Raw genomic sequence first — 21,385 nt, forward strand, 5'->3', positions numbered from 1 at the left:
TCAACCGCTGAGGCTGTGGCACATTCCTCGCTCACGGGGGACACCTCCAAGGTTTAGTGGTAGATGTGAGTGCATGAGCAAAGCAGCTCTGTGTCACACCGAGCAGTACAAACTGCCGGGCCGTTTCCCAACTCCTCCGGGCTTCTGAAATGGTGAGCTGCTCCTGGCATCGCTTCAATATCAGGTCAATGTACAGGAGTGGACGGAGCAAGCGCCAAAGTATTAACCCTTGGCATGATGGCCATGGATCCATCTCCAACAATCCAGTTCTACCTACAAAGAGCCGGGAAAGGGAGCATGACATTTCCTTAGAGCTAAAAGACAACACCCACAACCATCCCATTCCCAGCAACTTGGAAATACTGGGGACGTCGCTCTGCGAGCACGTGAGAAGCCTGGAGATGGGCACACAAGGCGGAACCTTGGGCGGCTGACCTTTGCTTACAACTACGTCATCGGGGGAGAGCGCGGACGCAGTACCCCACTAGCAAAAATTATGCAGTCAAGATTCCCACGTTTGGGGAATTTGCAGGGGTCAGCACAACCAGAGTGCAATGGCTGAGCCTCGCCCTGGGTGAACCACCTTCTTGATCATGGTATCTCCCCTGCCAGGTAAGTATGAGGTGTACTTGCCCAGCACTGGGTGGCTGTTCCCAGACACAGCTCTTTGGCTGATGGTGCAGGAAATGGATAGTCCCAGAGTCCAATGCCTTGACTCAGGTGCTCGTTAATGCTGTGCTGTGTTCAACTTCAACCTCCAGCACACATTGGAGAGGAAACACTCGACCTTTTCACTGGCATACCTGGCTGTCATTTCCTATCGATTCAGCAACAACTGCACCTGACGGCACCAACAGCAGCTTACCCATCTCGGTGTAGCTTCCTAATACTGGAATAGAGTGTAGCAGGTAGTGGCGATAAAGGCTCAAGTGCAGTGTGTTCGGAAGGCTGCCTTTTGAGCCCCTCCACGAGCAGGGGGCCTTGCCTGGTCTATAAAAGGAGTCTGTGTCACCTGCCCGTCGGCTTACGGCCACACCACCCTGAGCACGCCCGATCTCGTCTGATCTCGGAAGCTAAGCAGGGTCGGGCCTCGTTAGTACTTGGATGGGAGACCGCCTGGGAATACCAGGTGCTGTAAGCTTTTACACTGCAGCACGCTCTTACACTGCTGCTTCCTTACAAGAAACGTGGGCTTGCAATTACGTTGACGCACGGGCACACGTTAATGTCCTTCCAGTTTCAGCCTTGCTTTGGTTTTCACAGAAAAAAAGAGAACGGTGCACCGTTCCTGGTGGCACTGCAATACCAGGTCAATGCAAGGAGTGAAGAGAGCAAGCCCAAGGTTTCACCGCCCAATGCTCAAAAATGCATTTAATATTTAATCCCCATATAGAGGACATATCAGATATTAAACTGATAAGAACAGATACTACACTTGATCTTAGCCAAAAGGCCGAGAAGCGATGGCCCACCAGTTTCTGGGGCCAACTCAAGATCTTGGCGCACAAGTTACTTGTTGTGGTGCCGTGTTTCTGAAGTGCGCATAACAAAGGCTGCTGCTGCTCACCTCCACCCCCCGGTGATCTAAGTGCACCTCTGAGCCGTGACGGACAGCTGCTTGACATTTGACACACTCAAAGGGCGCAGCCATACAGCAAAGCCCACCAAAAATAACTTAAACTCTTGGACGTTCCTCTCCACGGAAGTCTTTAGTAAAAGGCGAAAGACTTGAGCATTTTGAAGAAAAACCAGAGTCAACATAGCCCCTCTCCTTGAGAGCAGCCAAGGAGTCTATCCGCCAGAGTCACCACAGTCTCGGTCGGCCCGGCCGGCCACCTTGGGACAGCCTTTCTTCAACGTTTTTGGTTTGCCGGCCAATCAACCGCCCACATTTGACTGCATGTTTGGAAGCGCATTCTTACCGTTGGTTGTGTGCTGCAGTTTTCTATCAACCGCTGAGGCTGTGGCACATTCCTCGCTCACGGGGGACACCTCCAAGGTTTAGTGGTAGATGTGAGTGCATGAGCAAAGCAGCTCTGTGTCACACCGAGCAGTACAAACTGCCGGGCCGTTTCCCAACTCCTCCGGGCTTCTGAAATGGTGAGCTGCTCCTGGCATCGCTTCAATATCAGGTCAATGTACAGGAGTGGACGGAGCAAGCGCCAAAGTATTAACCCTTGGCATGATGGCCATGGATCCATCTCCAACAATCCAGTTCTACCTACAAAGAGGGCCAATCAACCGCCCACATTTGACTGCATGTTTGGAAGCGCATTCTTACCGTTGGTTGTGTGCTGCAGTTTTCTATCAACCGCTGAGGCTGTGGCACATTCCTCGCTCACGGGGGACACCTCCAAGGTTTAGTGGTAGATGTGAGTGCATGAGCAAAGCAGCTCTGTGTCACACCGAGCAGTACAAAGTGCCGGGCCGTTTCCCAACTCCTCCGGGCTTCTGAAATGGTGAGCTGCTCCTGGCATCGCTTCAATATCAGGTCAATGTACAGGAGTGGACGGAGCAAGCGCCAAAGTATTAACCCTTGGCATGATGGCCATGGATCCATCTCCAACAATCCAGTTCTACCTACAAAGACCCGGGAAAGGGAGCATGACATTTCCTTAGAGCTAAAAGACAACACCCACAACCATCCCATTCCCAGCAACTTGGAAAGACTGGGGACGTCGCTCTGCGAGCACGTGAGAAGCCTGGAGATGGGCACACAAGGCGGAACCTTGGGCGGCTGACCTTTGCTTACAACTACGTCATCGGGGGAGAGCGCGGACGCAGTACCCCACTAGCAAAAATTATGCAGTCAAGATTCCCACGTTTGGGGAATTTGCAGGGGTCAGCACAACCAGAGTGCAATGGCTGAGCCTCGCCCTGGGTGAACCACCTTCTTGATCATGGTATCTCCCCTGCCAGGTAAGTACGAGGTGTACTTGCCCAGCACTGGGTGGCTGTTCCCAGACACAGCTCTTTGGCTGATGGTGCAGGAAATGGATAGTCCCAGAGTCCAATGCCTTGACTCAGGTGCTCGTTAATGCTGTGCTGTGTTCAACTTCAACCTCCAGCACACATTGGAGAGGAAACACTCGACCTTTTCACTGGCATACCTGGCTGTCATTTCCTATCGATTCAGCAACAACTGCACCTGACGGCACCAACAGCAGCTTACCCATCTCGGTGTAGCTTCCTAATACTGGAATAGAGTGTAGCAGGTAGTGGCGATAAAGGCTCAAGTGCAGTGTGTTCGGAAGGCTGCCTTTTGAGCCCCTCCACGAGCAGGGGGCCTTGCCTGGTCTATAAAAGGAGTCTGTGTCACCTGCCCGTCGGCTTACGGCCACACCACCCTGAGCACGCCCGATCTCGTCTGATCTCGGAAGCTAAGCAGGGTCGGGCCTCGTTAGTACTTGGATGGGAGACCGCCTGGGAATACCAGGTGCTGTAAGCTTTTACACTGCAGCACGCTTTTACACTGCAGCACGCTCTTACACTGCTGCTTCCTTACAAGAAACGTGGGCTTGCAATTACGTTGACGCACGGGCACACGTTAATGTCCTTCCAGTTTCAGCCTTGCTTTGGTTTTCACAGAAAAAAAGAGAACGGTGCACCGTTCCTGGTGGCACTGCAATACCAGGTCAATGCAAGGAGTGAAGAGAGCAAGCCCAAGGTTTCACCACCCAATGCTCAAAAATGCATTTAATATTTAATCCCCATATAGAGGACATATCAGATATTAAACTGATAAGAACAGATACTACACTTGATCTTAGCCAAAAGGCCGAGAAGCGATGGCCCACCAGTTTCTGGGGCCAACTCAAGATCTTGGCGCACAAGTTACTTGTTGTGGTGCCGTGTTTCTGAAGTGCGCATAACAAAGGCTGCTGCTGCTCACCTCCACCCCCCGGTGATCTAAGTGCACCTCTGAGCCGTGACGGACAGCTGCTTGACATTTGACACACTCAAAGGGCGCAGCCATACAGCAAAGCCCACCAAAAATAACTTAAACTCTTGGACGTTCCTCTCCACGGAAGTCTTTAGTAAAAGGCGAAAGACTTGAGCATTTTGAAGAAAAACCAGAGTCAACATAGCCCCTCTCCTTGAGAGCAGCCAAGGAGTCTATCCGCCAGAGTCACCACAGTCTCGGTCGGCCCGGCCGGCCACCTTGGGACAGCCTTTCTTCAACGTTTTTGGTTTGCCGGCCAATCAACCGCCCACATTTGACTGCATGTTTGGAAGCGCATTCTTACCGTTGGTTGTGTGCTGCAGTTTTCTATCAACCGCTGAGGCTGTGGCACATTCCTCGCTCACGGGGGACACCTCCAAGGTTTAGTGGTAGATGTGAGTGCATGAGCAAAGCAGCTCTGTGTCACACCGAGCAGTACAAACTGCCGGGCCGTTTCCCAACTCCTCCGGGCTTCTGAAATGGTGAGCTGCTCCTGGCATCGCTTCAATATCAGGTCAATGTACAGGAGTGGACGGAGCAAGCGCCAAAGTATTAACCCTTGGCATGATGGCCATGGATCCATCTCCAACAATCCAGTTCTACCTACAAAGAGGGCCAATCAACCGCCCACATTTGACTGCATGTTTGGAAGCGCATTCTTACCGTTGGTTGTGTGCTGCAGTTTTCTATCAACCGCTGAGGCTGTGGCACATTCCTCGCTCACGGGGGACACCTCCAAGGTTTAGTGGTAGATGTGAGTGCATGAGCAAAGCAGCTCTGTGTCACACCGAGCAGTACAAACTGCCGGGCCGTTTCCCAACTCCTCCGGGCTTCTGAAATGGTGAGCTGCTCCTGGCATCGCTTCAATATCAGGTCAATGTACAGGAGTGGACGGAGCAAGCGCCAAAGTATTAACCCTTGGCATGATGGCCATGGATCCATCTCCAACAATCCAGTTCTACCTACAAAGAGCCGGGAAAGGGAGCATGACATTTCCTTAGAGCTAAAAGACAACACCCACAACCATCCCATTCCCAGCAACTTGGAAAGACTGGGGACGTCGCTCTGCGAGCACGTGAGAAGCCTGGAGATGGGCACACAAGGCGGAACCTTGGGCGGCTGACCTTTGCTTACAACTACGTCATCGGGGGAGAGCGCGGACGCAGTACCCCACTAGCAAAAAATATGCAGTCAAGATTCCCACGTTTGGGGAATTTGCAGGGGTCAGCACAACCAGAGTGCAATGGCTGAGCCTCGCCCTGGGTGAACCACCTTCTTGATCATGGTATCTCCCCTGCCAGGTAAGTATGAGGTGTACTTGCCCAGCACTGGGTGGCTGTTCCCAGACACAGCTCTTTGGCTGATGGTGCAGGAAATGGATAGTCCCAGAGTCCAATGCCTTGACTCAGGTGCTCGTTAATGCTGTGCTGTGTTCAACTTCAACCTCCAGCACACATTGGAGAGGAAACACTCGACCTTTTCACTGGCATACCTGGCTGTCATTTCCTATCGATTCAGCAACAACTGCACCTGACGGCACCAACAGCAGCTTACCCATCTCGGTGTAGCTTCCTAATACTGGAATAGAGTGTAGCAGGTAGTGGCGATAAAGGCTCAAGTGCAGTGTGTTCGGAAGGCTGCCTTTTGAGCCCCTCCACGAGCAGGGGGCCTTGCCTGGTCTATAAAAGGAGTCTGTGTCACCTGCCCGTCGGCTTACGGCCACACCACCCTGAGCAGCCCGATCTCGTCTGATCTCGGAAGCTAAGCAGGGTCGGGCCTGGTTAGTACTTGGATGGGAGACCGCCTGGGAATACCAGGTGCTGTAAGCTTTTACACTGCAGCACGCTTTTACACTGCAGCACGCTCTTACACTGCTGCTTCCTTACAAGAAACGTGGGCTTGCAATTACGTTGACGCACGGGCACACGTTAATGTCCTTCCAGTTTCAGCCTTGCTTTGGTTTTCACAGAAAAAAAGAGAACAGTGCACCGTTCCTGGTGGCACTGCAATACCAGGTCAATGCAAGGAGTGAAGAGAGCAAGCCCAAGGTTTCACCGCCCAATGCTCAAAAATGCATTTAATATTTAATCCCCATATAGAGGACATATCAGATATTAAACTGATAAGAACAGATACTACACTTGATCTTAGCCAAAAGGCCGAGAAGCGATGGCCCACCAGTGTCTGGGGCCAACTCAAGATCTTGGCGCACAAGTTACTTGTTGTGGTGCCGTGTTTCTGAAGTGCGCATAACAAAGGCTGCTGCTGCTCACCTCCACCCCCAGGTGATCTAAGTGCACCTCTGAGCCGTGACGGACAGCTGCTTGACATTTGACACACTCAAAGGGCGCAGCCATACAGCAAAGCCCACCAAAAATAACTTAAACTCTTGGACGTTCCTCTCCACGGAAGTCTTTAGTAAAAGGCGAAAGACTTGAGCATTTTGAAGAAAAACCAGAGTCAACATAGCCCCTCTCCTTGAGAGCAGCCAAGGAGTCTATCCGCCAGAGTCACCACAGTCTCGGTCGGCCCGGCCGGCCACCTTGGGACAGCCTTTCTTCAACGTTTTTGGTTTGCCGGCCAATCAACCGCCCACATTTGACTGCATGTTTGGAAGCGCATTCTTACCGTTGGTTGTGTGCTGCAGTTTTCTATCAACCGCTGAGGCTGTGGCACATTCCTCGCTCACGGGGGACACCTCCAAGGTTTAGTGGTAGATGTGAGTGCATGAGCAAAGCAGCTCTGTGTCACACCGAGCAGTACAAACTGCCGGGCCGTTTCCCAACTCCTCCGGGCTTCTGAAATGGTGAGCTGCTCCTGGCATCGCTTCAATATCAGGTCAATGTACAGGAGTGGACGGAGCAAGCGCCAAAGTATTAACCCTTGGCATGATGGCCATGGATCCATCTCCAACAATCCAGTTCTACCTACAAAGAGGGCCAATCAACCGCCCACATTTGACTGCATGTTTGGAAGCGCATTCTTACCGTTGGTTGTGTGCTGCAGTTTTCTATCAACCGCTGAGGCTGTGGCACATTCCTCGCTCACGGGGGACACCTCCAAGGTTTAGTGGTAGATGTGAGTGCATGAGCAAAGCAGCTCTGTGTCACACCGAGCAGTACAAACTGCCGGGCCGTTTCCCAACTCCTCCGGGCTTCTGAAATGGTGAGCTGCTCCTGGCATCGCTTCAATATCAGGTCAATGTACAGGAGTGGACGGAGCAAGCGCCAAAGTATTAACCCTTGGCATGATGGCCATGGATCCATCTCCAACAATCCAGTTCTACCTACAAAGAGGGCCAATCAACCGCCCACATTTGACTGCATGTTTGGAAGCGCATTCTTACCGTTGGTTGTGTGCTGCAGTTTTCTATCAACCGCTGAGGCTGTGGCACATTCCTCGCTCACGGGGGACACCTCCAAGGTTTAGTGGTAGATGTGAGTGCATGAGCAAAGCAGCTCTGTGTCACACCGAGCAGTACAAACTGCCGGGCCGTTTCCCAACTCCTCCGGGCTTCTGAAATGGTGAGCTGCTCCTGGCATCGCTTCAATATCAGGTCAATGTACAGGAGTGGACGGAGCAAGCGCCAAAGTATTAACCCTTGGCATGATGGCCATGGATCCATCTCCAACAATCCAGTTCTACCTACAAAGACCCGGGAAAGGGAGCATGACATTTCCTTAGAGCTAAAAGACAACACCCACAACCATCCCATTCCCAGCAACTTGGAAAGACTGGGGACGTCGCTCTGCGAGCACGTGAGAAGCCTGGAGATGGGCACACAAGGCGGAACCTTGGGCGGCTGACCTTTGCTTACAACTACGTCATCGGGGGAGAGCGCGGACGCAGTACCCCACTAGCAAAAATTATGCAGTCAAGATTCCCACGTTTGGGGAATTTGCAGGGGTCAGCACAACCAGAGTGCAATGGCTGAGCCTCGCCCTGGGTGAACCACCTTCTTGATCATGGTATCTCCCCTGCCAGGTAAGTATGAGGTGTACTTGCCCAGCACTGGGTGGCTGTTCCCAGACACAGCTCTTTGGCTGATGGTGCAGGAAATGGATAGTCCCAGAGTCCAATGCCTTGACTCAGGTGCTCGTTAATGCTGTGCTGTGTTCAACTTCAACCTCCAGCACACATTGGAGAGGAAACACTCGACCTTTTCACTGGCATACCTGGCTGTCATTTCCTATCGATTCAGCAACAACTGCACCTGACGGCACCAACAGCAGCTTACCCATCTCGGTGTAGCTTCCTAATACTGGAATAGAGTGTAGCAGGTAGTGGCGATAAAGGCTCAAGTGCAGTGTGTTCGGAAGGCTGCCTTTTGAGCCCCTCCACGAGCAGGGGGCCTTGCCTGGTCTATAAAAGGAGTCTGTGTCACCTGCCCGTCGGCTTACGGCCACACCACCCTGAGCACGCCCGATCTCGTCTGATCTCGGAAGCTAAGCAGGGTCGGGCCTGGTTAGTACTTGGATGGGAGACCGCCTGGGAATACCAGGTGCTGTAAGCTTTTACACTGCAGCACGCTTTTACACTGCAGCACGCTCTTACACTGCAGCACGCTTTTACACTGCTGCTTCCTTACAAGAAACGTGGGCTTGCAATTACGTTGACGCACGGGCACACGTTAATGTCCTTCCAGTTTCAGCCTTGCTTTGGTTTTCACAGAAAAAAAGAGAACGGTGCACCGTTCCTGGTGGCACTGCAATACCAGGTCAATGCAAGGAGTGAAGAGAGCAAGCCCAAGGTTTCACCGCCCAATGCTCAAAAATGCATTTAATATTTAATCCCCATATAGAGGACATATCAGATATTAAACTGATAAGAACAGATACTACACTTGATCTTAGCCAAAAGGCCGAGAAGCGATGGCCCACCAGTGTCTGGGGCCAACTCAAGATCTTGGCGCACAAGTTACTTGTTGTGGTGCCGTGTTTCTGAAGTGCGCATAACAAAGGCTGCTGCTGCTCACCTCCACCCCCAGGTGATCTAAGTGCACCTCTGAGCCGTGACGGACAGCTGCTTGACATTTGACACACTCAAAGGGCGCAGCCATACAGCAAAGCCCACCAAAAATAACTTAAACTCTTGGACGTTCCTCTCCACGGAAGTCTTTAGTAAAAGGCGAAAGACTTGAGCATTTTGAAGAAAAACCAGAGTCAACATAGCCCCTCTCCTTGAGAGCAGCCAAGGAGTCTATCCGCCAGAGTCACCACAGTCTCGGTCGGCCCGGCCGGCCACCTTGGGACAGCCTTTCTTCAACGTTTTTGGTTTGCCGGCCAATCAACCGCCCACATTTGACTGCATGTTTGGAAGCGCATTCTTACCGTTGGTTGTGTGCTGCAGTTTTCTATCAACCGCTGAGGCTGTGGCACATTCCTCGCTCACGGGGGACACCTCCAAGGTTTAGTGGTAGATGTGAGTGCATGAGCAAAGCAGCTCTGTGTCACACCGAGCAGTACAAACTGCCGGGCCGTTTCCCAACTCCTCCGGGCTTCTGAAATGGTGAGCTGCTCCTGGCATCGCTTCAATATCAGGTCAATGTACAGGAGTGGACGGAGCAAGCGCCAAAGTATTAACCCTTGGCATGATGGCCATGGATCCATCTCCAACAATCCAGTTCTACCTACAAAGAGCCGGGAAAGGGAGCATGACATTTCCTTAGAGCTAAAAGACAACACCCACAACCATCCCATTCCCAGCAACTTGGAAAGACTGGGGACGTCGCTCTGCGAGCACGTGAGAAGCCTGGAGATGGGCACACAAGGCGGAACCTTGGGCGGCTGACCTTTGCTTACAACTACGTCATCGGGGGAGAGCGCGGACGCAGTACCCCACTAGCAAAAAATATGCAGTCAAGATTCCCACGTTTGGGGAATTTGCAGGGGTCAGCACAACCAGAGTGCAATGGCTGAGCCTCGCCCTGGGTGAACCACCTTCTTGATCATGGTATCTCCCCTGCCAGGTAAGTATGAGGTGTACTTGCCCAGCACTGGGTGGCTGTTCCCAGACACAGCTCTTTGGCTGATGGTGCAGGAAATGGATAGTCCCAGAGTCCAATGCCTTGACTCAGGTGCTCGTTAATGCTGTGCTGTGTTCAACTTCAACCTCCAGCACACATTGGAGAGGAAACACTCGACCTTTTCACTGGCATACCTGGCTGTCATTTCCTATCGATTCAGCAACAACTGCACCTGACGGCACCAACAGCAGCTTACCCATCTCGGTGTAGCTTCCTAATACTGGAATAGAGTGTAGCAGGTAGTGGCGATAAAGGCTCAAGTGCAGTGTGTTCGGAAGGCTGCCTTTTGAGCCCCTCCACGAGCAGGGGGCCTTGCCTGGTCTATAAAAGGAGTCTGTGTCACCTGCCCGTCGGCTTACGGCCACACCACCCTGAGCACGCCCGATCTTGTCTGATCTCGGAAGCTAAGCAGGGTCGGGCCTCGTTAGTACTTGGATGGGAGACCGCCTGGGAATACCAGGTGCTGTAAGCTTTTACACTGCAGCACGCTTTTACACTGCAGCACGCTCTTACACTGCAGCACGCTTTTACACTGCTGCTTCCTTACAAGAAACGTGGGCTTGCAATTACGTTGACGCACGGGCACACGTTAATGTCCTTCCAGTTTCAGCCTTGCTTTGGTTTTCACAGAAAAAAAGAGAACGGTGCACCGTTCCTGGTGGCACTGCAATACCAGGTCAATGCAAGGAGTGAAGAGAGCAAGCCCAAGGTTTCACCGCCCAATGCTCAAAAATGCATTTAATATTTAATCCCCATATAGAGGACATATCAGATATTAAACTGATAAGAACAGATACTACACTTGATCTTAGCCAAAAGGCCGAGAAGCGATGGCCCACCAGTTTCTGGGGCCAACTCAAGATCTTGGCGCACAAGTTACTTGTTGTGGTGCCGTGTTTCTGAAGTGCGCATAACAAAGGCTGCTGCTGCTCACCTCCACCCCCCGGTGATCTAAGTGCACCTCTGAGCCGTGACGGACAGCTGCTTGACATTTGACACACTCAAAGGGCGCAGCCATACAGCAAAGCCCACCAAAAATAACTTAAACTCTTGGACGTTCCTCTCCACGGAAGTCTTTAGTAAAAGGCGAAAGACTTGAGCATTTTGAAGAAAAACCAGAGTCAACATAGCCCCTCTCCTTGAGAGCAGCCAAGGAGTCTATCCGCCAGAGTCACCACAGTCTCGGTCGGCCCGGCCGGCCACCTTGGGACAGCCTTTCTTCAACGTTTTTGGTTTGCCGGCCAATCAACCGCCCACATTTGACTGCATGTTTGGAAGCGCATTCTTACCGTTGGTTGTGTGCTGCAGTTTTCTATCAACCGCTGAGGCTGTGGCACATTCCTCGCTCACGGGGGACACCTCCAAGGTTTAGTGGTAGATGTGAGTGCATGAGCAAAGCAGCTCTGTGTCACACCGAGCAGTACAAACTGCCGGGCCGTTTCCCAACTCCTCCGGGCTTCTGAAATGGTGAGCTGCTCCTGGCATCGCTTCAATATCAGGTCAATGTACAGGAGTGGACGGAGCAAGCGCCAAAGTATTAACCCTTGGCATGATGGCCATGGATCCATCTCCAACAATCCAGTTCTACCTACAAAGAGCCGGGAAAGGGAGCATGACATTTCCTTAGAGCTAAAAGACAACACCCACAACCATCCCATTCCCAGCAACTTGGAAAGACTGGGGACGTCGCTCTGCGAGCACGTGAGAAGCCTGGAGATGGGCACACAAGGCGGAACCTTGGGCGGCTGACCTTTGCTTACAACTACGTCATCGGGGGAGAGCGCGGACGCAGTACCCCACTAGCAAAAAATATGCAGTCAAGATTCCCACGTTTGGGGAATTTGCAGGGGTCAGCACAACCAGAGTGCAATGGCTGAGCCTCGCCCTGGGTGAACCACCTTCTTGATCATGGTATCTCCCCTGCCAGGTAAGTATGAGGTGTACTTGCCCAGCACTGGGTGGCTGTTCCCAGACACAGCTCTTTGGCTGATGGTGCAGGAAATGGATAGTCCCAGAGTCCAATGCCTTGACTCAGGTGCTCGTTAATGCTGTGCTGTGTTCAACTTCAACCTCCAGCACACATTGGAGAGGAAACACTCGACCTTTTCACTGGCATACCTGGCTGTCATTTCCTATCGATTCAGCAACAACTGCACCTGACGGCACCAACAGCAGCTTACCCATCTCGGTGTAGCTTCCTAATACTGGAATAGAGTGTAGCAGGTAGTGGCGATAAAGGCTCAAGTGCAGTGTGTTCGGAAGGCTGCCTTTTGAGCCCCTCCACGAGCAGGGGGCCTTGCCTGGTCTATAAAAGGAGTCTGTGTCACCTGCCCGTCGGCTTACGGCCACACCACCCTGAGCACGCCCGATCTCGTCTGATCTCGGAAGCTAAGCAGGGTCGGGCCTGGTTAGTACTTGGATGGGAGACCGCCTGGGAATACCAGGTGCTGTAAGCTTTTACACTGCAGCACGCTTTTACACTGCAGCACGCTCTTACACTGCAGCACGCTTTTACACTGCTGCTTCCTTACAAGAAACGTGGGCTTGCAATTACGTTGACGCACGGGCACACGTTAATGTCCTTCCAGTTTCAGCCTTGCTTTGGTTTTCACAGAAAAAAAGAGAACGGTGCACCGTTCCTGGTGGCACTGCAATACCAGGTCAATGCAAGGAGTGAAGAGAGCAAGCCCAAGGTTTCACCGCCCAATGCTCAAAAATGCATTTAATATTTAATCCCCATATAGAGGACATATCAGATATTAAACTGATAAGAACAGATACTACACTTGATCTTAGCCAAAAGGCCGAGAAGCGATGGCCCACCAGTTTCTGGGGCCAACTCAAGATCTTGGCGCACAAGTTACTTGTTGTGGTGCCGTGTTTCTGAAGTGCGCATAACAAAGGCTGCTGCTGCTCACCTCCACCCCCCGGTGATCTAAGTGCACCTCTGAGCCGTGACGGACAGCTGCTTGACATTTGACACACTCAAAGGGCGCAGCCATACAGCAAAGCCCACCAAAAATAACTTAATTTCCTTAGAGCTAAAAGACAACACCCACAACCATCCCATTCCCAGCAACTTGGAAATACTGGGGACGTCGCTCTGCGAGCACGTGAGAAGCCTGGAGATGGGCACACAAGGCGGAACCTTGGGCGGCTGACCTTTGCTTACAACTACGTCATCGGGGGAGAGCGCGGACGCAGTACCCCACTAGCAAAAATTATGCAGTCAAGATTCCCACGTTTGGGGAATTTGCAGGGGTCAGCACAACCAGAGTGCAATGGCTGAGCCTCGCCCTGGGTGAACCACCTTCTTGATCATGGTATCTCCCCTGCCAGGTAAGTATGAGGTGTACTTGCCCAGCACTGGGTGGCTGTTCCCAGACACAGCTCTTTGGCTGATGGTGCAGGAAATGGATAGTCCCAGAGTCCAATGCCTTGACTCAGGTGCTCGTTAATGCTGTGCTGTGTTCAACTTCAACCTCCAGCACACATTGGAGAGGAAACACTCGACCTTTTCACTGGCATACCTGGCTGTCATTTCCTATCGATTCAGCAACAACTGCACCTGACGGCACCAACAGCAGCTTACCCATCTCGGTGTAGCTTCCTAATACTGGAATAGAGTGTAGCAGGTAGTGGCGATAAAGGCTCAAGTGCAGTGTGTTCGGAAGGCTGCCTTTTGAGCCCCTCCACGAGCAGGGGGCCTTGCCTGGTCTATAAAAGGAGTCTGTGTCACCTGCCCGTCGGCTTACGGCCACACCACCCTGAGCACGCCCGATCTCGTCTGATCTCGGAAGCTAAGCAGGGTCGGGCCTGGTTAGTACTTGGATGGGAGACCGCCTGGGAATACCAGGTGCTGTAAGCTTTTACACTGCAGCACGCTTTTACACTGCAGCACGCTCTTACACTGCAGCACGCTTTTACACTGCTGCTTCCTTACAAGAAACGTGGGCTTGCAATTACGTTGACGCACGGGCACACGTTAATGTCCTTCCAGTTTCAGCCTTGCTTTGGTTTTCACAGAAAAAAAGAGAACGGTGCACCGTTCCTGGTGGCACTGCAATACCAGGTCAATGCAAGGAGTGAAGAGAGCAAGCCCAAGGTTTCACCGCCCAATGCTCAAAAATGCATTTAATATTTAATCCCCATATAGAGGACATATCAGATATTAAACTGATAAGAACAGATACTACACTTGATCTTAGCCAAAAGGCCGAGAAGCGATGGCCCACCAGTGTCTGGGGCCAACTCAAGATCTTGGCGCACAAGTTACTTGTTGTGGTGCCGTGTTTCTGAAGTGCGCATAACAAAGGCTGCTGCTGCTCACCTCCACCCCCAGGTGATCTAAGTGCACCTCTGAGCCGTGACGGACAGCTGCTTGACATTTGACACACTCAAAGGGCGCAGCCATACAGCAAAGCCCACCAAAAATAACTTAAACTCTTGGACGTTCCTCTCCACGGAAGTCTTTAGTAAAAGGCGAAAGACTTGAGCATTTTGAAGAAAAACCAGAGTCAACATAGCCCCTCTCCTTGAGAGCAGCCAAGGAGTCTATCCGCCAGAGTCACCACAGTCTCGGTCGGCCCGGCCGGCCACCTTGGGACAGCCTTTCTTCAACGTTTTTGGTTTGCCGGCCAATCAACCGCCCACATTTGACTGCATGTTTGGAAGCGCATTCTTACCGTTGGTTGTGTGCTGCAGTTTTCTATCAACCGCTGAGGCTGTGGCACATTCCTCGCTCACGGGGGACACCTCCAAGGTTTAGTGGTAGATGTGAGTGCATGAGCAAAGCAGCTCTGTGTCACACCGAGCAGTACAAACTGCCGGGCCGTTTCCCAACTCCTCCGGGCTTCTGAAATGGTGAGCTGCTCCTGGCATCGCTTCAATATCAGGTCAATGTACAGGAGTGGACGGAGCAAGCGCCAAAGTATTAACCCTTGGCATGATGGCCATGGATCCATCTCCAACAATCCAGTTCTACCTACAAAGAGCCGGGAAAGGGAGCATGACATTTCCTTAGAGCTAAAAGACAACACCCACAACCATCCCATTCCCAGCAACTTGGAAAGACTGGGGACGTCGCTCTGCGAGCACGTGAGAAGCCTGGAGATGGGCACACAAGGCGGAACCTTGGGCGGCTGACCTTTGCTTACAACTACGTCATCGGGGGAGAGCGCGGACGCAGTACCCCACTAGCAAAAATTATGCAGTCAAGATTCCCACGTTTGGGGAATTTGCAGGGGTCAGCACAACCAGAGTGCAATGGCTGAGCCTCGCCCTGGGTGAACCACCTTCTTGATCATGGTATCTCCCCTGCCAGGTAAGTATGAGGTGTACTTGCCCAGCACTGGGTGGCTGTTCCCAGACACAGCTCTTTGGCTGATGGTGCAGGAAATGGATAGTCCCAGAGTCCAATGCCTTGACTCAGGTGCTCGTTAATGCTGTGCTGTGTTCAACTTCAACCTCCAGCACACATTGGAGAGGAAACACTCGACCTTTTCACTGGCATACCTGGCTGTCATTTCCTATCGATTCAGCAACAACTGCACCTGACGGCACCAACAGCAGCTTACCCATCTCGGTGTAGCTTCCTAATACTGGAATAGAGTGTAGCAGGTAGTGGCGATAAAGGCTCAAGTGCAGTGTGTTCGGAAGGCTGCCTTTTGAGCCCCTCCACGAGCAGGGGGCCTTGCCTGGTCTATAAAAGGAGTCTGTGTCACCTGCCCGTCGGCTTACGGCCACACCACCCTGAGCACGCCCGATCTCGTCTGATCTCGGAAGCTAAGCAGGGTCGGGCCTGGTTAGTACTTGGATGGGAGACCGCCTGGGAATACCAGGTGCTGTAAGCTTTTACACTGCAGCACGCTTTTACACTGCAGCACGCTCTTACACTGCAGCACGCTTTTACACTGCTGCTTCCTTACAAGAAACGTGGGCTTGCAATTACGTTGACGCACGGGCACACGTTAATGTCCTTCCAGTTTCAGCCTTGCTTTGGTTTTCACAGAAAAAAAGAGAACGGTGCACCGTTCCTGGTGGCACTGCAATACCAGGTCAATGCAAGGAGTGAAGAGAGCAAGCCCAAGGTTTCACCGCCCAATGCTCAAAAATGCATTTAATATTTAATCCCCATATAGAGGACATATCAGATATTAAACTGATAAGAACAGATACTACACTTGATCTTAGCCAAAAGGCCGAGAAGCGATGGCCCACCAGTGTCTGGGGCCAACTCAAGATCTTGGCGCACAAGTTACTTGTTGTGGTGCCGTGTTTCTGAAGTGCGCATAACAAAGGCTGCTGCTGCTCACCTCCACCCCCAGGTGATCTAAGTGCACCTCTGAGCCGTGACGGACAGCTGCTTGACATTTGACACACTCAAAGGGCGCAGCCATACAGCAAAGCCCACCAAAAATAACTTAAACTCTTGGACGTTCCTCTCCACGGAAGTCTTTAGTAAAAGGCGAAAGACTTGAGCATTTTGAAGAAAAACCAGAGTCAACATAGCCCCTCTCCTTGAGAGCAGCCAAGGAGTCTATCCGCCAGAGTCACCACAGTCTCGGTCGGCCCGGCCGGCCACCTTGGGACAGCCTTTCTTCAACGTTTTTGGTTTGCCGGCCAATCAACCGCCCACATTTGACTGCATGTTTGGAATCGCATTCTTACCGTTGGTTGTGTGCTGCAGTTTTCTATCAACCGCTGAGGCTGTGGCACATTCCTCGCTCACGGGGGACACCTCCAAGGTTTAGTGGTAGATGTGAGTGCATGAGCAAAGCAGCTCTGTGTCACACCGAGCAGTACAAACTGCCGGGCCGTTTCCCAACTCCTCCGGGCTTCTGAAATGGTGAGCTGCTCCTGGCATCGCTTCAATATCAGGTCAATGTACAGGAGTGGACGGAGCAAGCGCCAAAGTATTAACCCTTGGCATGATGGCCATGGATCCATCTCCAACAATCCAGTTCTACCTACAAAGACCCGGGAAAGGGAGCATGACATTTCCTTAGAGCTAAAAGACAACACCCACAACCATCCCATTCCCAGCAACTTGGAAAGACTGGGGACGTCGCTCTGCGAGCACGTGAGAAGCCTGGAGATGGGCACACAAGGCGGAACCTTGGGCGGCTGACCTTTGCTTACAACTACGTCATCGGGGGAGAGCGCGGACGCAGTACCCCACTAGCAAAAATTATGCAGTCAAGATTCCCACGTTTGGGGAATTTGCAGGGGTCAGCACAACCAGAGTGCAATGGCTGAGCCTCGCCCTGGGTGAACCACCTTCTTGATCATGGTATCTCCCCTGCCAGGTAAGTATGAGGTGTACTTGCCCAGCACTGGGTGGCTGTTCCCAGACACAGCTCTTTGGCTGATGGTGCAGGAAATGGATAGTCCCAGAGTCCAATGCCTTGACTCAGGTGCTCGTTAATGCTGTGCTGTGTTCAACTTCAACCTCCAGCACACATTGGAGAGGAAACACTCGACCTTTTCACTGGCATACCTGGCTGTCATTTCCTATCGATTCAGCAACAACTGCACCTGACGGCACCAACAGCAGCTTACCCATCTCGGTGTAGCTTCCTAATACTGGAATAGAGTGTAGCAGGTAGTGGCGATAAAGGCTCAAGTGCAGTGTGTTCGGAAGGCTGCCTTTTGAGCCCCTCCACGAGCAGGGGGCCTTGCCTGGTCTATAAAAGGAGTCTGTGTCACCTGCCCGTCGGCTTACGGCCACACCACCCTGAGCACGCCCGATCTCGTCTGATCTCGGAAGCTAAGCAGGGTCGGGCCTCGTTAGTACTTGGATGGGAGACCGCCTGGGAATACCAGGTGCTGTAAGCTTTTACACTGCAGCACGCTTTTACACTGCAGCACGCTCTTACACTGCTGCTTCCTTACAAGAAACGTGGGCTTGCAATTACGTTGACGCACGGGCACACGTTAATGTCCTTCCAGTTTCAGCCTTGCTTTGGTTTTCACAGAAAAAAAGAGAACGGTGCACCGTTCCTGGTGGCACTGCAATACCAGGTCAATGCAAGGAGTGAAGAGAGCAAGCCCAAGGTTTCACCGCCCAATGCTCAAAAATGCATTTAATATTTAATCCCCATATAGAGGACATATCAGATATTAAACTGATAAGAACAGATACTACACTTGATCTTAGCCAAAAGGCCGAGAAGCGATGGCCCACCAGTTTCTGGGGCCAACTCAAGATCTTGGCGCACAAGTTACTTGTTGTGGTGCCGTGTTTCTGAAGTGCGCATAACAAAGGCTGCTGCTGCTCACCTCCACCCCCCGGTGATCTAAGTGCACCTCTGAGCCGTGACGGACAGCTGCTTGACATTTGACACACTCAAAGGGCGCAGCCATACAGCAAAGCCCACCAAAAATAACTTAAACTCTTGGACGTTCCTCTCCACGGAAGTCTTTAGTAAAAGGCGAAAGACTTGAGCATTTTGAAGAAAAACCAGAGTCAACATAGCCCCTCTCCTTGAGAGCAGCCAAGGAGTCTATCCGCCAGAGTCACCACAGTCTCGGTCGGCCCGGCCGGCCACCTTGGGACAGCCTTTCTTCAACGTTTTTGGTTTGCCGGCCAATCAACCGCCCACATTTGACTGCATGTTTGGAAGCGCATTCTTACCGTTGGTTGTGTGCTGCAGTTTTCTATCAACCGCTGAGGCTGTGGCACATTCCTCGCTCACGGGGGACACCTCCAAGGTTTAGTGGTAGATGTGAGTGCATGAGCAAAGCAGCTCTGTGTCACACCGAGCAGTACAAACTGCCGGGCCGTTTCCCAACTCCTCCGGGCTTCTGAAATGGTGAGCTGCTCCTGGCATCGCTTCAATATCAGGTCAATGTACAGGAGTGGACGGAGCAAGCGCCAAAGTATTAACCCTTGGCATGATGGCCATGGATCCATCTCCAACAATCCAGTTCTACCTACAAAGAGCCGGGAAAGGGAGCATGACATTTCCTTAGAGCTAAAAGACAACACCCACAACCATCCCATTCCCAGCAACTTGGAAAGACTGGGGACGTCGCTCTGCGAGCACGTGAGAAGCCTGGAGATGGGCACACAAGGCGGAACCTTGGGCGGCTGACCTTTGCTTACAACTACGTCATCGGGGGAGAGCGCGGACGCAGTACCCCACTAGCAAAAATTATGCAGTCAAGATTCCCACGTTTGGGGAATTTGCAGGGGTCAGCACAACCAGAGTGCAATGGCTGAGCCTCGCCCTGGGTGAACCACCTTCTTGATCATGGTATCTCCCCTGCCAGGTAAGTATGAGGTGTACTTGCCCAGCACTGGGTGGCTGTTCCCAGACACAGCTCTTTGGCTGATGGTGCAGGAAATGGATAGTCCCAGAGTCCAATGCCTTGACTCAGGTGCTCGTTAATGCTGTGCTGTGTTCAACTTCAACCTCCAGCACACATTGGAGAGGAAACACTCGACCTTTTCACTGGCATACCTGGCTGTCATTTCCTATCGATTCAGCAACAACTGCACCTGACGGCACCAACAGCAGCTTACCCATCTCGGTGTAGCTTCCTAATACTGGAATAGAGTGTAGCAGGTAGTGGCGATAAAGGCTCAAGTGCAGTGTGTTCGGAAGGCTGCCTTTTGAGCCCCTCCACGAGCAGGGGGCCTTGCCTGGTCTATAAAAGGAGTCTGTGTCACCTGCCCGTCGGCTTACGGCCACACCACCCTGAGCACGCCCGATCTCGTCTGATCTCGGAAGCTAAGCAGGGTCGGGCCTCGTTAGTACTTGGATGGGAGACCGCCTGGGAATACCAGGTGCTGTAAGCTTTTACACTGCAGCACGCTTTTACACTGCAGCACGCTCTTACACTGCAGCACGCTTTTACACTGCTGCTTCCTTACAAGAAACGTGGGCTTGCAATTACGTTGACGCACGGGCACACGTTAATGTCCTTCCAGTTTCAGCCTTGCTTTGGTTTTCACAGAAAAAAAGAGAACGGTGCACCGTTCCTGGTGGCACTGCAATACCAGGTCAATGCAAGGAGTGAAGAGAGCAAGCCCAAGGTTTCACCGCCCAATGCTCAAAAATGCATTTAATATTTAATCCCCATATAGAGGACATATCAGATATTAAACTGATAAGAACAGATACTACACTTGATCTTAGCCAAAAGGCCGAGAAGCGATGGCCCACCAGTTTCTGGGGCCAACTCAAGATCTTGGCGCACAAGTTACTTGTTGTGGTGCCGTGTTTCTGAAGTGCGCATAACAAAGGCTGCTGCTGCTCACCTCCACCCCCCGGTGATCTAAGTGCACCTCTGAGCCGTGACGGACAGCTGCTTGACATTTGACACACTCAAAGGGCGCAGCCATACAGCAAAGCCCACCAAAAATAACTTAAACTCTTGGACGTTCCTCTCCACGGAAGTCTTTAGTAAAAGGCGAAAGACTTGAGCATTTTGAAGAAAAACCAGAGTCAACATAGCCCCTCTCCTTGAGAGCAGCCAAGGAGTCTATCCGCCAGAGTCACCACAGTCTCGGTCGGCCCGGCCGGCCACCTTGGGACAGCCTTTCTTCAACGTTTTTGGTTTGCCGGCCAATCAACCGCCCACATTTGACTGCATGTTTGGAAGCGCATTCTTACCGTTGGTTGTGTGCTGCAGTTTTCTATCAACCGCTGAGGCTGTGGCACATTCCTCGCTCACGGGGGACACCTCCAAGGTTTAGTGGTAGATGTGAGTGCATGAGCAAAGCAGCTCTGTGTCACACCGAGCAGTACAAACTGCCGGGCCGTTTCCCAACTCCTCCGGGCTTCTGAAATGGTGAGCTGCTCCTGGCATCGCTTCAATATCAGGTCAATGTACAGGAGTGGACGGAGCAAGCGCCAAAGTATTAACCCTTGGCATGATGGCCATGGATCCATCTCCAACAATCCAGTTCTACCTACAAAGAGCCGGGAAAGGGAGCATGACATTTCCTTAGAGCTAAAAGACAACACCCACAACCATCCCATTCCCAGCAACTTGGAAAGACTGGGGACGTCGCTCTGCGAGCACGTGAGAAGCCTGGAGATGGGCACACAAGGCGGAACCTTGGGCGGCTGACCTTTGCTTACAACTACGTCATCGGGGGAGAGCGCGGACGCAGTACCCCACTAGCAAAAAATATGCAGTCAAGATTCCCACGTTTGGGGAATTTGCAGGGGTCAGCACAACCAGAGTGCAATGGCTGAGCCTCGCCCTGGGTGAACCACCTTCTTGATCATGGTATCTCCCCTGCCAGGTAAGTATGAGGTGTACTTGCCCAGCACTGGGTGGCTGTTCCCAGACACAGCTCTTTGGCTGATGGTGCAGGAAATGGATAGTCCCAGAGTCCAATGCCTTGACTCAGGTGCTCGTTAATGCTGTGCTGTGTTCAACTTCAACCTCCAGCACACATTGGA

The 21,385-nt window shown here is 52.1% G+C and overlaps 40 non-coding genes across 40 annotated transcripts; 10 read left to right on the forward strand and 30 right to left on the reverse strand.

Moving 5' to 3' along the window:
* Positions 1-456: 456 nt before the first annotated feature.
* On the reverse strand, positions 457-620 carry LOC131450901 (U1 spliceosomal RNA). Its single transcript, XR_009235782.1, has one exon. It is a non-coding gene; the product is annotated as a U1 spliceosomal RNA (small nuclear RNA).
* Positions 621-1,022: 402 nt separating this feature from the next.
* On the forward strand, positions 1,023-1,141 carry LOC131451065 (5S ribosomal RNA). The gene has a single exon (XR_009235942.1). It is a non-coding gene; the product is annotated as a 5S ribosomal RNA (ribosomal RNA).
* Positions 1,142-1,272: 131 nt separating this feature from the next.
* On the reverse strand, positions 1,273-1,465 carry LOC131450970 (U2 spliceosomal RNA). Its single transcript, XR_009235851.1, has one exon. It is a non-coding gene; the product is annotated as a U2 spliceosomal RNA (small nuclear RNA).
* A 179-nt stretch (positions 1,466-1,644) lies between these two features.
* On the reverse strand, positions 1,645-1,757 carry LOC131451019 (U5 spliceosomal RNA). Its single transcript, XR_009235898.1, has one exon. It is a non-coding gene; the product is annotated as a U5 spliceosomal RNA (small nuclear RNA).
* Positions 1,758-2,763: 1,006 nt separating this feature from the next.
* On the reverse strand, positions 2,764-2,927 carry LOC131450935 (U1 spliceosomal RNA). The gene has a single exon (XR_009235816.1). It is a non-coding gene; the product is annotated as a U1 spliceosomal RNA (small nuclear RNA).
* A 402-nt stretch (positions 2,928-3,329) lies between these two features.
* On the forward strand, positions 3,330-3,448 carry LOC131451066 (5S ribosomal RNA). The gene has a single exon (XR_009235943.1). It is a non-coding gene; the product is annotated as a 5S ribosomal RNA (ribosomal RNA).
* Positions 3,449-3,597: 149 nt separating this feature from the next.
* LOC131450944 (U2 spliceosomal RNA) lies at positions 3,598-3,790 on the reverse strand. Its single transcript, XR_009235825.1, has one exon. It is a non-coding gene; the product is annotated as a U2 spliceosomal RNA (small nuclear RNA).
* Positions 3,791-3,969: 179 nt separating this feature from the next.
* LOC131451020 (U5 spliceosomal RNA) lies at positions 3,970-4,082 on the reverse strand. The gene has a single exon (XR_009235899.1). It is a non-coding gene; the product is annotated as a U5 spliceosomal RNA (small nuclear RNA).
* A 1,006-nt stretch (positions 4,083-5,088) lies between these two features.
* On the reverse strand, positions 5,089-5,252 carry LOC131450928 (U1 spliceosomal RNA). Its single transcript, XR_009235809.1, has one exon. It is a non-coding gene; the product is annotated as a U1 spliceosomal RNA (small nuclear RNA).
* A 402-nt stretch (positions 5,253-5,654) lies between these two features.
* On the forward strand, positions 5,655-5,772 carry LOC131451073 (5S ribosomal RNA). The gene has a single exon (XR_009235949.1). It is a non-coding gene; the product is annotated as a 5S ribosomal RNA (ribosomal RNA).
* A 149-nt stretch (positions 5,773-5,921) lies between these two features.
* Positions 5,922-6,114, reverse strand: LOC131450984 (U2 spliceosomal RNA). Its single transcript, XR_009235865.1, has one exon. It is a non-coding gene; the product is annotated as a U2 spliceosomal RNA (small nuclear RNA).
* A 179-nt stretch (positions 6,115-6,293) lies between these two features.
* LOC131451021 (U5 spliceosomal RNA) lies at positions 6,294-6,406 on the reverse strand. Its single transcript, XR_009235900.1, has one exon. It is a non-coding gene; the product is annotated as a U5 spliceosomal RNA (small nuclear RNA).
* A 1,365-nt stretch (positions 6,407-7,771) lies between these two features.
* On the reverse strand, positions 7,772-7,935 carry LOC131450902 (U1 spliceosomal RNA). Its single transcript, XR_009235783.1, has one exon. It is a non-coding gene; the product is annotated as a U1 spliceosomal RNA (small nuclear RNA).
* A 402-nt stretch (positions 7,936-8,337) lies between these two features.
* On the forward strand, positions 8,338-8,456 carry LOC131451044 (5S ribosomal RNA). Its single transcript, XR_009235922.1, has one exon. It is a non-coding gene; the product is annotated as a 5S ribosomal RNA (ribosomal RNA).
* Positions 8,457-8,623: 167 nt separating this feature from the next.
* Positions 8,624-8,816, reverse strand: LOC131450972 (U2 spliceosomal RNA). Its single transcript, XR_009235853.1, has one exon. It is a non-coding gene; the product is annotated as a U2 spliceosomal RNA (small nuclear RNA).
* A 179-nt stretch (positions 8,817-8,995) lies between these two features.
* On the reverse strand, positions 8,996-9,108 carry LOC131451022 (U5 spliceosomal RNA). Its single transcript, XR_009235901.1, has one exon. It is a non-coding gene; the product is annotated as a U5 spliceosomal RNA (small nuclear RNA).
* A 647-nt stretch (positions 9,109-9,755) lies between these two features.
* Positions 9,756-9,919, reverse strand: LOC131450929 (U1 spliceosomal RNA). Its single transcript, XR_009235810.1, has one exon. It is a non-coding gene; the product is annotated as a U1 spliceosomal RNA (small nuclear RNA).
* A 402-nt stretch (positions 9,920-10,321) lies between these two features.
* On the forward strand, positions 10,322-10,440 carry LOC131451074 (5S ribosomal RNA). Its single transcript, XR_009235950.1, has one exon. It is a non-coding gene; the product is annotated as a 5S ribosomal RNA (ribosomal RNA).
* A 167-nt stretch (positions 10,441-10,607) lies between these two features.
* Positions 10,608-10,800, reverse strand: LOC131450973 (U2 spliceosomal RNA). Its single transcript, XR_009235854.1, has one exon. It is a non-coding gene; the product is annotated as a U2 spliceosomal RNA (small nuclear RNA).
* A 179-nt stretch (positions 10,801-10,979) lies between these two features.
* On the reverse strand, positions 10,980-11,092 carry LOC131451023 (U5 spliceosomal RNA). Its single transcript, XR_009235902.1, has one exon. It is a non-coding gene; the product is annotated as a U5 spliceosomal RNA (small nuclear RNA).
* A 647-nt stretch (positions 11,093-11,739) lies between these two features.
* On the reverse strand, positions 11,740-11,903 carry LOC131450930 (U1 spliceosomal RNA). Its single transcript, XR_009235811.1, has one exon. It is a non-coding gene; the product is annotated as a U1 spliceosomal RNA (small nuclear RNA).
* A 402-nt stretch (positions 11,904-12,305) lies between these two features.
* On the forward strand, positions 12,306-12,424 carry LOC131451045 (5S ribosomal RNA). Its single transcript, XR_009235923.1, has one exon. It is a non-coding gene; the product is annotated as a 5S ribosomal RNA (ribosomal RNA).
* A 167-nt stretch (positions 12,425-12,591) lies between these two features.
* Positions 12,592-12,784, reverse strand: LOC131450974 (U2 spliceosomal RNA). Its single transcript, XR_009235855.1, has one exon. It is a non-coding gene; the product is annotated as a U2 spliceosomal RNA (small nuclear RNA).
* Positions 12,785-13,151: 367 nt separating this feature from the next.
* Positions 13,152-13,315, reverse strand: LOC131450903 (U1 spliceosomal RNA). The gene has a single exon (XR_009235784.1). It is a non-coding gene; the product is annotated as a U1 spliceosomal RNA (small nuclear RNA).
* A 402-nt stretch (positions 13,316-13,717) lies between these two features.
* On the forward strand, positions 13,718-13,836 carry LOC131451046 (5S ribosomal RNA). The gene has a single exon (XR_009235924.1). It is a non-coding gene; the product is annotated as a 5S ribosomal RNA (ribosomal RNA).
* Positions 13,837-14,003: 167 nt separating this feature from the next.
* LOC131450975 (U2 spliceosomal RNA) lies at positions 14,004-14,196 on the reverse strand. The gene has a single exon (XR_009235856.1). It is a non-coding gene; the product is annotated as a U2 spliceosomal RNA (small nuclear RNA).
* Positions 14,197-14,375: 179 nt separating this feature from the next.
* On the reverse strand, positions 14,376-14,488 carry LOC131451024 (U5 spliceosomal RNA). The gene has a single exon (XR_009235903.1). It is a non-coding gene; the product is annotated as a U5 spliceosomal RNA (small nuclear RNA).
* A 647-nt stretch (positions 14,489-15,135) lies between these two features.
* On the reverse strand, positions 15,136-15,299 carry LOC131450904 (U1 spliceosomal RNA). Its single transcript, XR_009235785.1, has one exon. It is a non-coding gene; the product is annotated as a U1 spliceosomal RNA (small nuclear RNA).
* Positions 15,300-15,701: 402 nt separating this feature from the next.
* LOC131451047 (5S ribosomal RNA) lies at positions 15,702-15,820 on the forward strand. The gene has a single exon (XR_009235925.1). It is a non-coding gene; the product is annotated as a 5S ribosomal RNA (ribosomal RNA).
* Positions 15,821-15,987: 167 nt separating this feature from the next.
* LOC131450976 (U2 spliceosomal RNA) lies at positions 15,988-16,180 on the reverse strand. Its single transcript, XR_009235857.1, has one exon. It is a non-coding gene; the product is annotated as a U2 spliceosomal RNA (small nuclear RNA).
* A 179-nt stretch (positions 16,181-16,359) lies between these two features.
* Positions 16,360-16,472, reverse strand: LOC131451025 (U5 spliceosomal RNA). The gene has a single exon (XR_009235904.1). It is a non-coding gene; the product is annotated as a U5 spliceosomal RNA (small nuclear RNA).
* A 647-nt stretch (positions 16,473-17,119) lies between these two features.
* Positions 17,120-17,283, reverse strand: LOC131450906 (U1 spliceosomal RNA). The gene has a single exon (XR_009235787.1). It is a non-coding gene; the product is annotated as a U1 spliceosomal RNA (small nuclear RNA).
* A 402-nt stretch (positions 17,284-17,685) lies between these two features.
* On the forward strand, positions 17,686-17,804 carry LOC131451067 (5S ribosomal RNA). The gene has a single exon (XR_009235944.1). It is a non-coding gene; the product is annotated as a 5S ribosomal RNA (ribosomal RNA).
* A 149-nt stretch (positions 17,805-17,953) lies between these two features.
* Positions 17,954-18,146, reverse strand: LOC131450977 (U2 spliceosomal RNA). The gene has a single exon (XR_009235858.1). It is a non-coding gene; the product is annotated as a U2 spliceosomal RNA (small nuclear RNA).
* Positions 18,147-18,325: 179 nt separating this feature from the next.
* LOC131451026 (U5 spliceosomal RNA) lies at positions 18,326-18,438 on the reverse strand. Its single transcript, XR_009235905.1, has one exon. It is a non-coding gene; the product is annotated as a U5 spliceosomal RNA (small nuclear RNA).
* Positions 18,439-19,085: 647 nt separating this feature from the next.
* On the reverse strand, positions 19,086-19,249 carry LOC131450907 (U1 spliceosomal RNA). The gene has a single exon (XR_009235788.1). It is a non-coding gene; the product is annotated as a U1 spliceosomal RNA (small nuclear RNA).
* Positions 19,250-19,651: 402 nt separating this feature from the next.
* On the forward strand, positions 19,652-19,770 carry LOC131451068 (5S ribosomal RNA). Its single transcript, XR_009235945.1, has one exon. It is a non-coding gene; the product is annotated as a 5S ribosomal RNA (ribosomal RNA).
* A 167-nt stretch (positions 19,771-19,937) lies between these two features.
* LOC131450978 (U2 spliceosomal RNA) lies at positions 19,938-20,130 on the reverse strand. Its single transcript, XR_009235859.1, has one exon. It is a non-coding gene; the product is annotated as a U2 spliceosomal RNA (small nuclear RNA).
* Positions 20,131-20,309: 179 nt separating this feature from the next.
* On the reverse strand, positions 20,310-20,422 carry LOC131451028 (U5 spliceosomal RNA). The gene has a single exon (XR_009235907.1). It is a non-coding gene; the product is annotated as a U5 spliceosomal RNA (small nuclear RNA).
* Positions 20,423-21,069: 647 nt separating this feature from the next.
* On the reverse strand, positions 21,070-21,233 carry LOC131450931 (U1 spliceosomal RNA). The gene has a single exon (XR_009235812.1). It is a non-coding gene; the product is annotated as a U1 spliceosomal RNA (small nuclear RNA).
* Between the last annotated feature and the right edge of the window lie 152 nt (positions 21,234-21,385).

The sequence above is a fragment of the Solea solea genome, unplaced genomic scaffold (genome assembly GCF_958295425.1).
Source record: "Solea solea unplaced genomic scaffold, fSolSol10.1 scaffold_69, whole genome shotgun sequence".
Lineage (NCBI taxonomy): Eukaryota > Metazoa > Chordata > Actinopteri > Pleuronectiformes > Soleidae > Solea > Solea solea.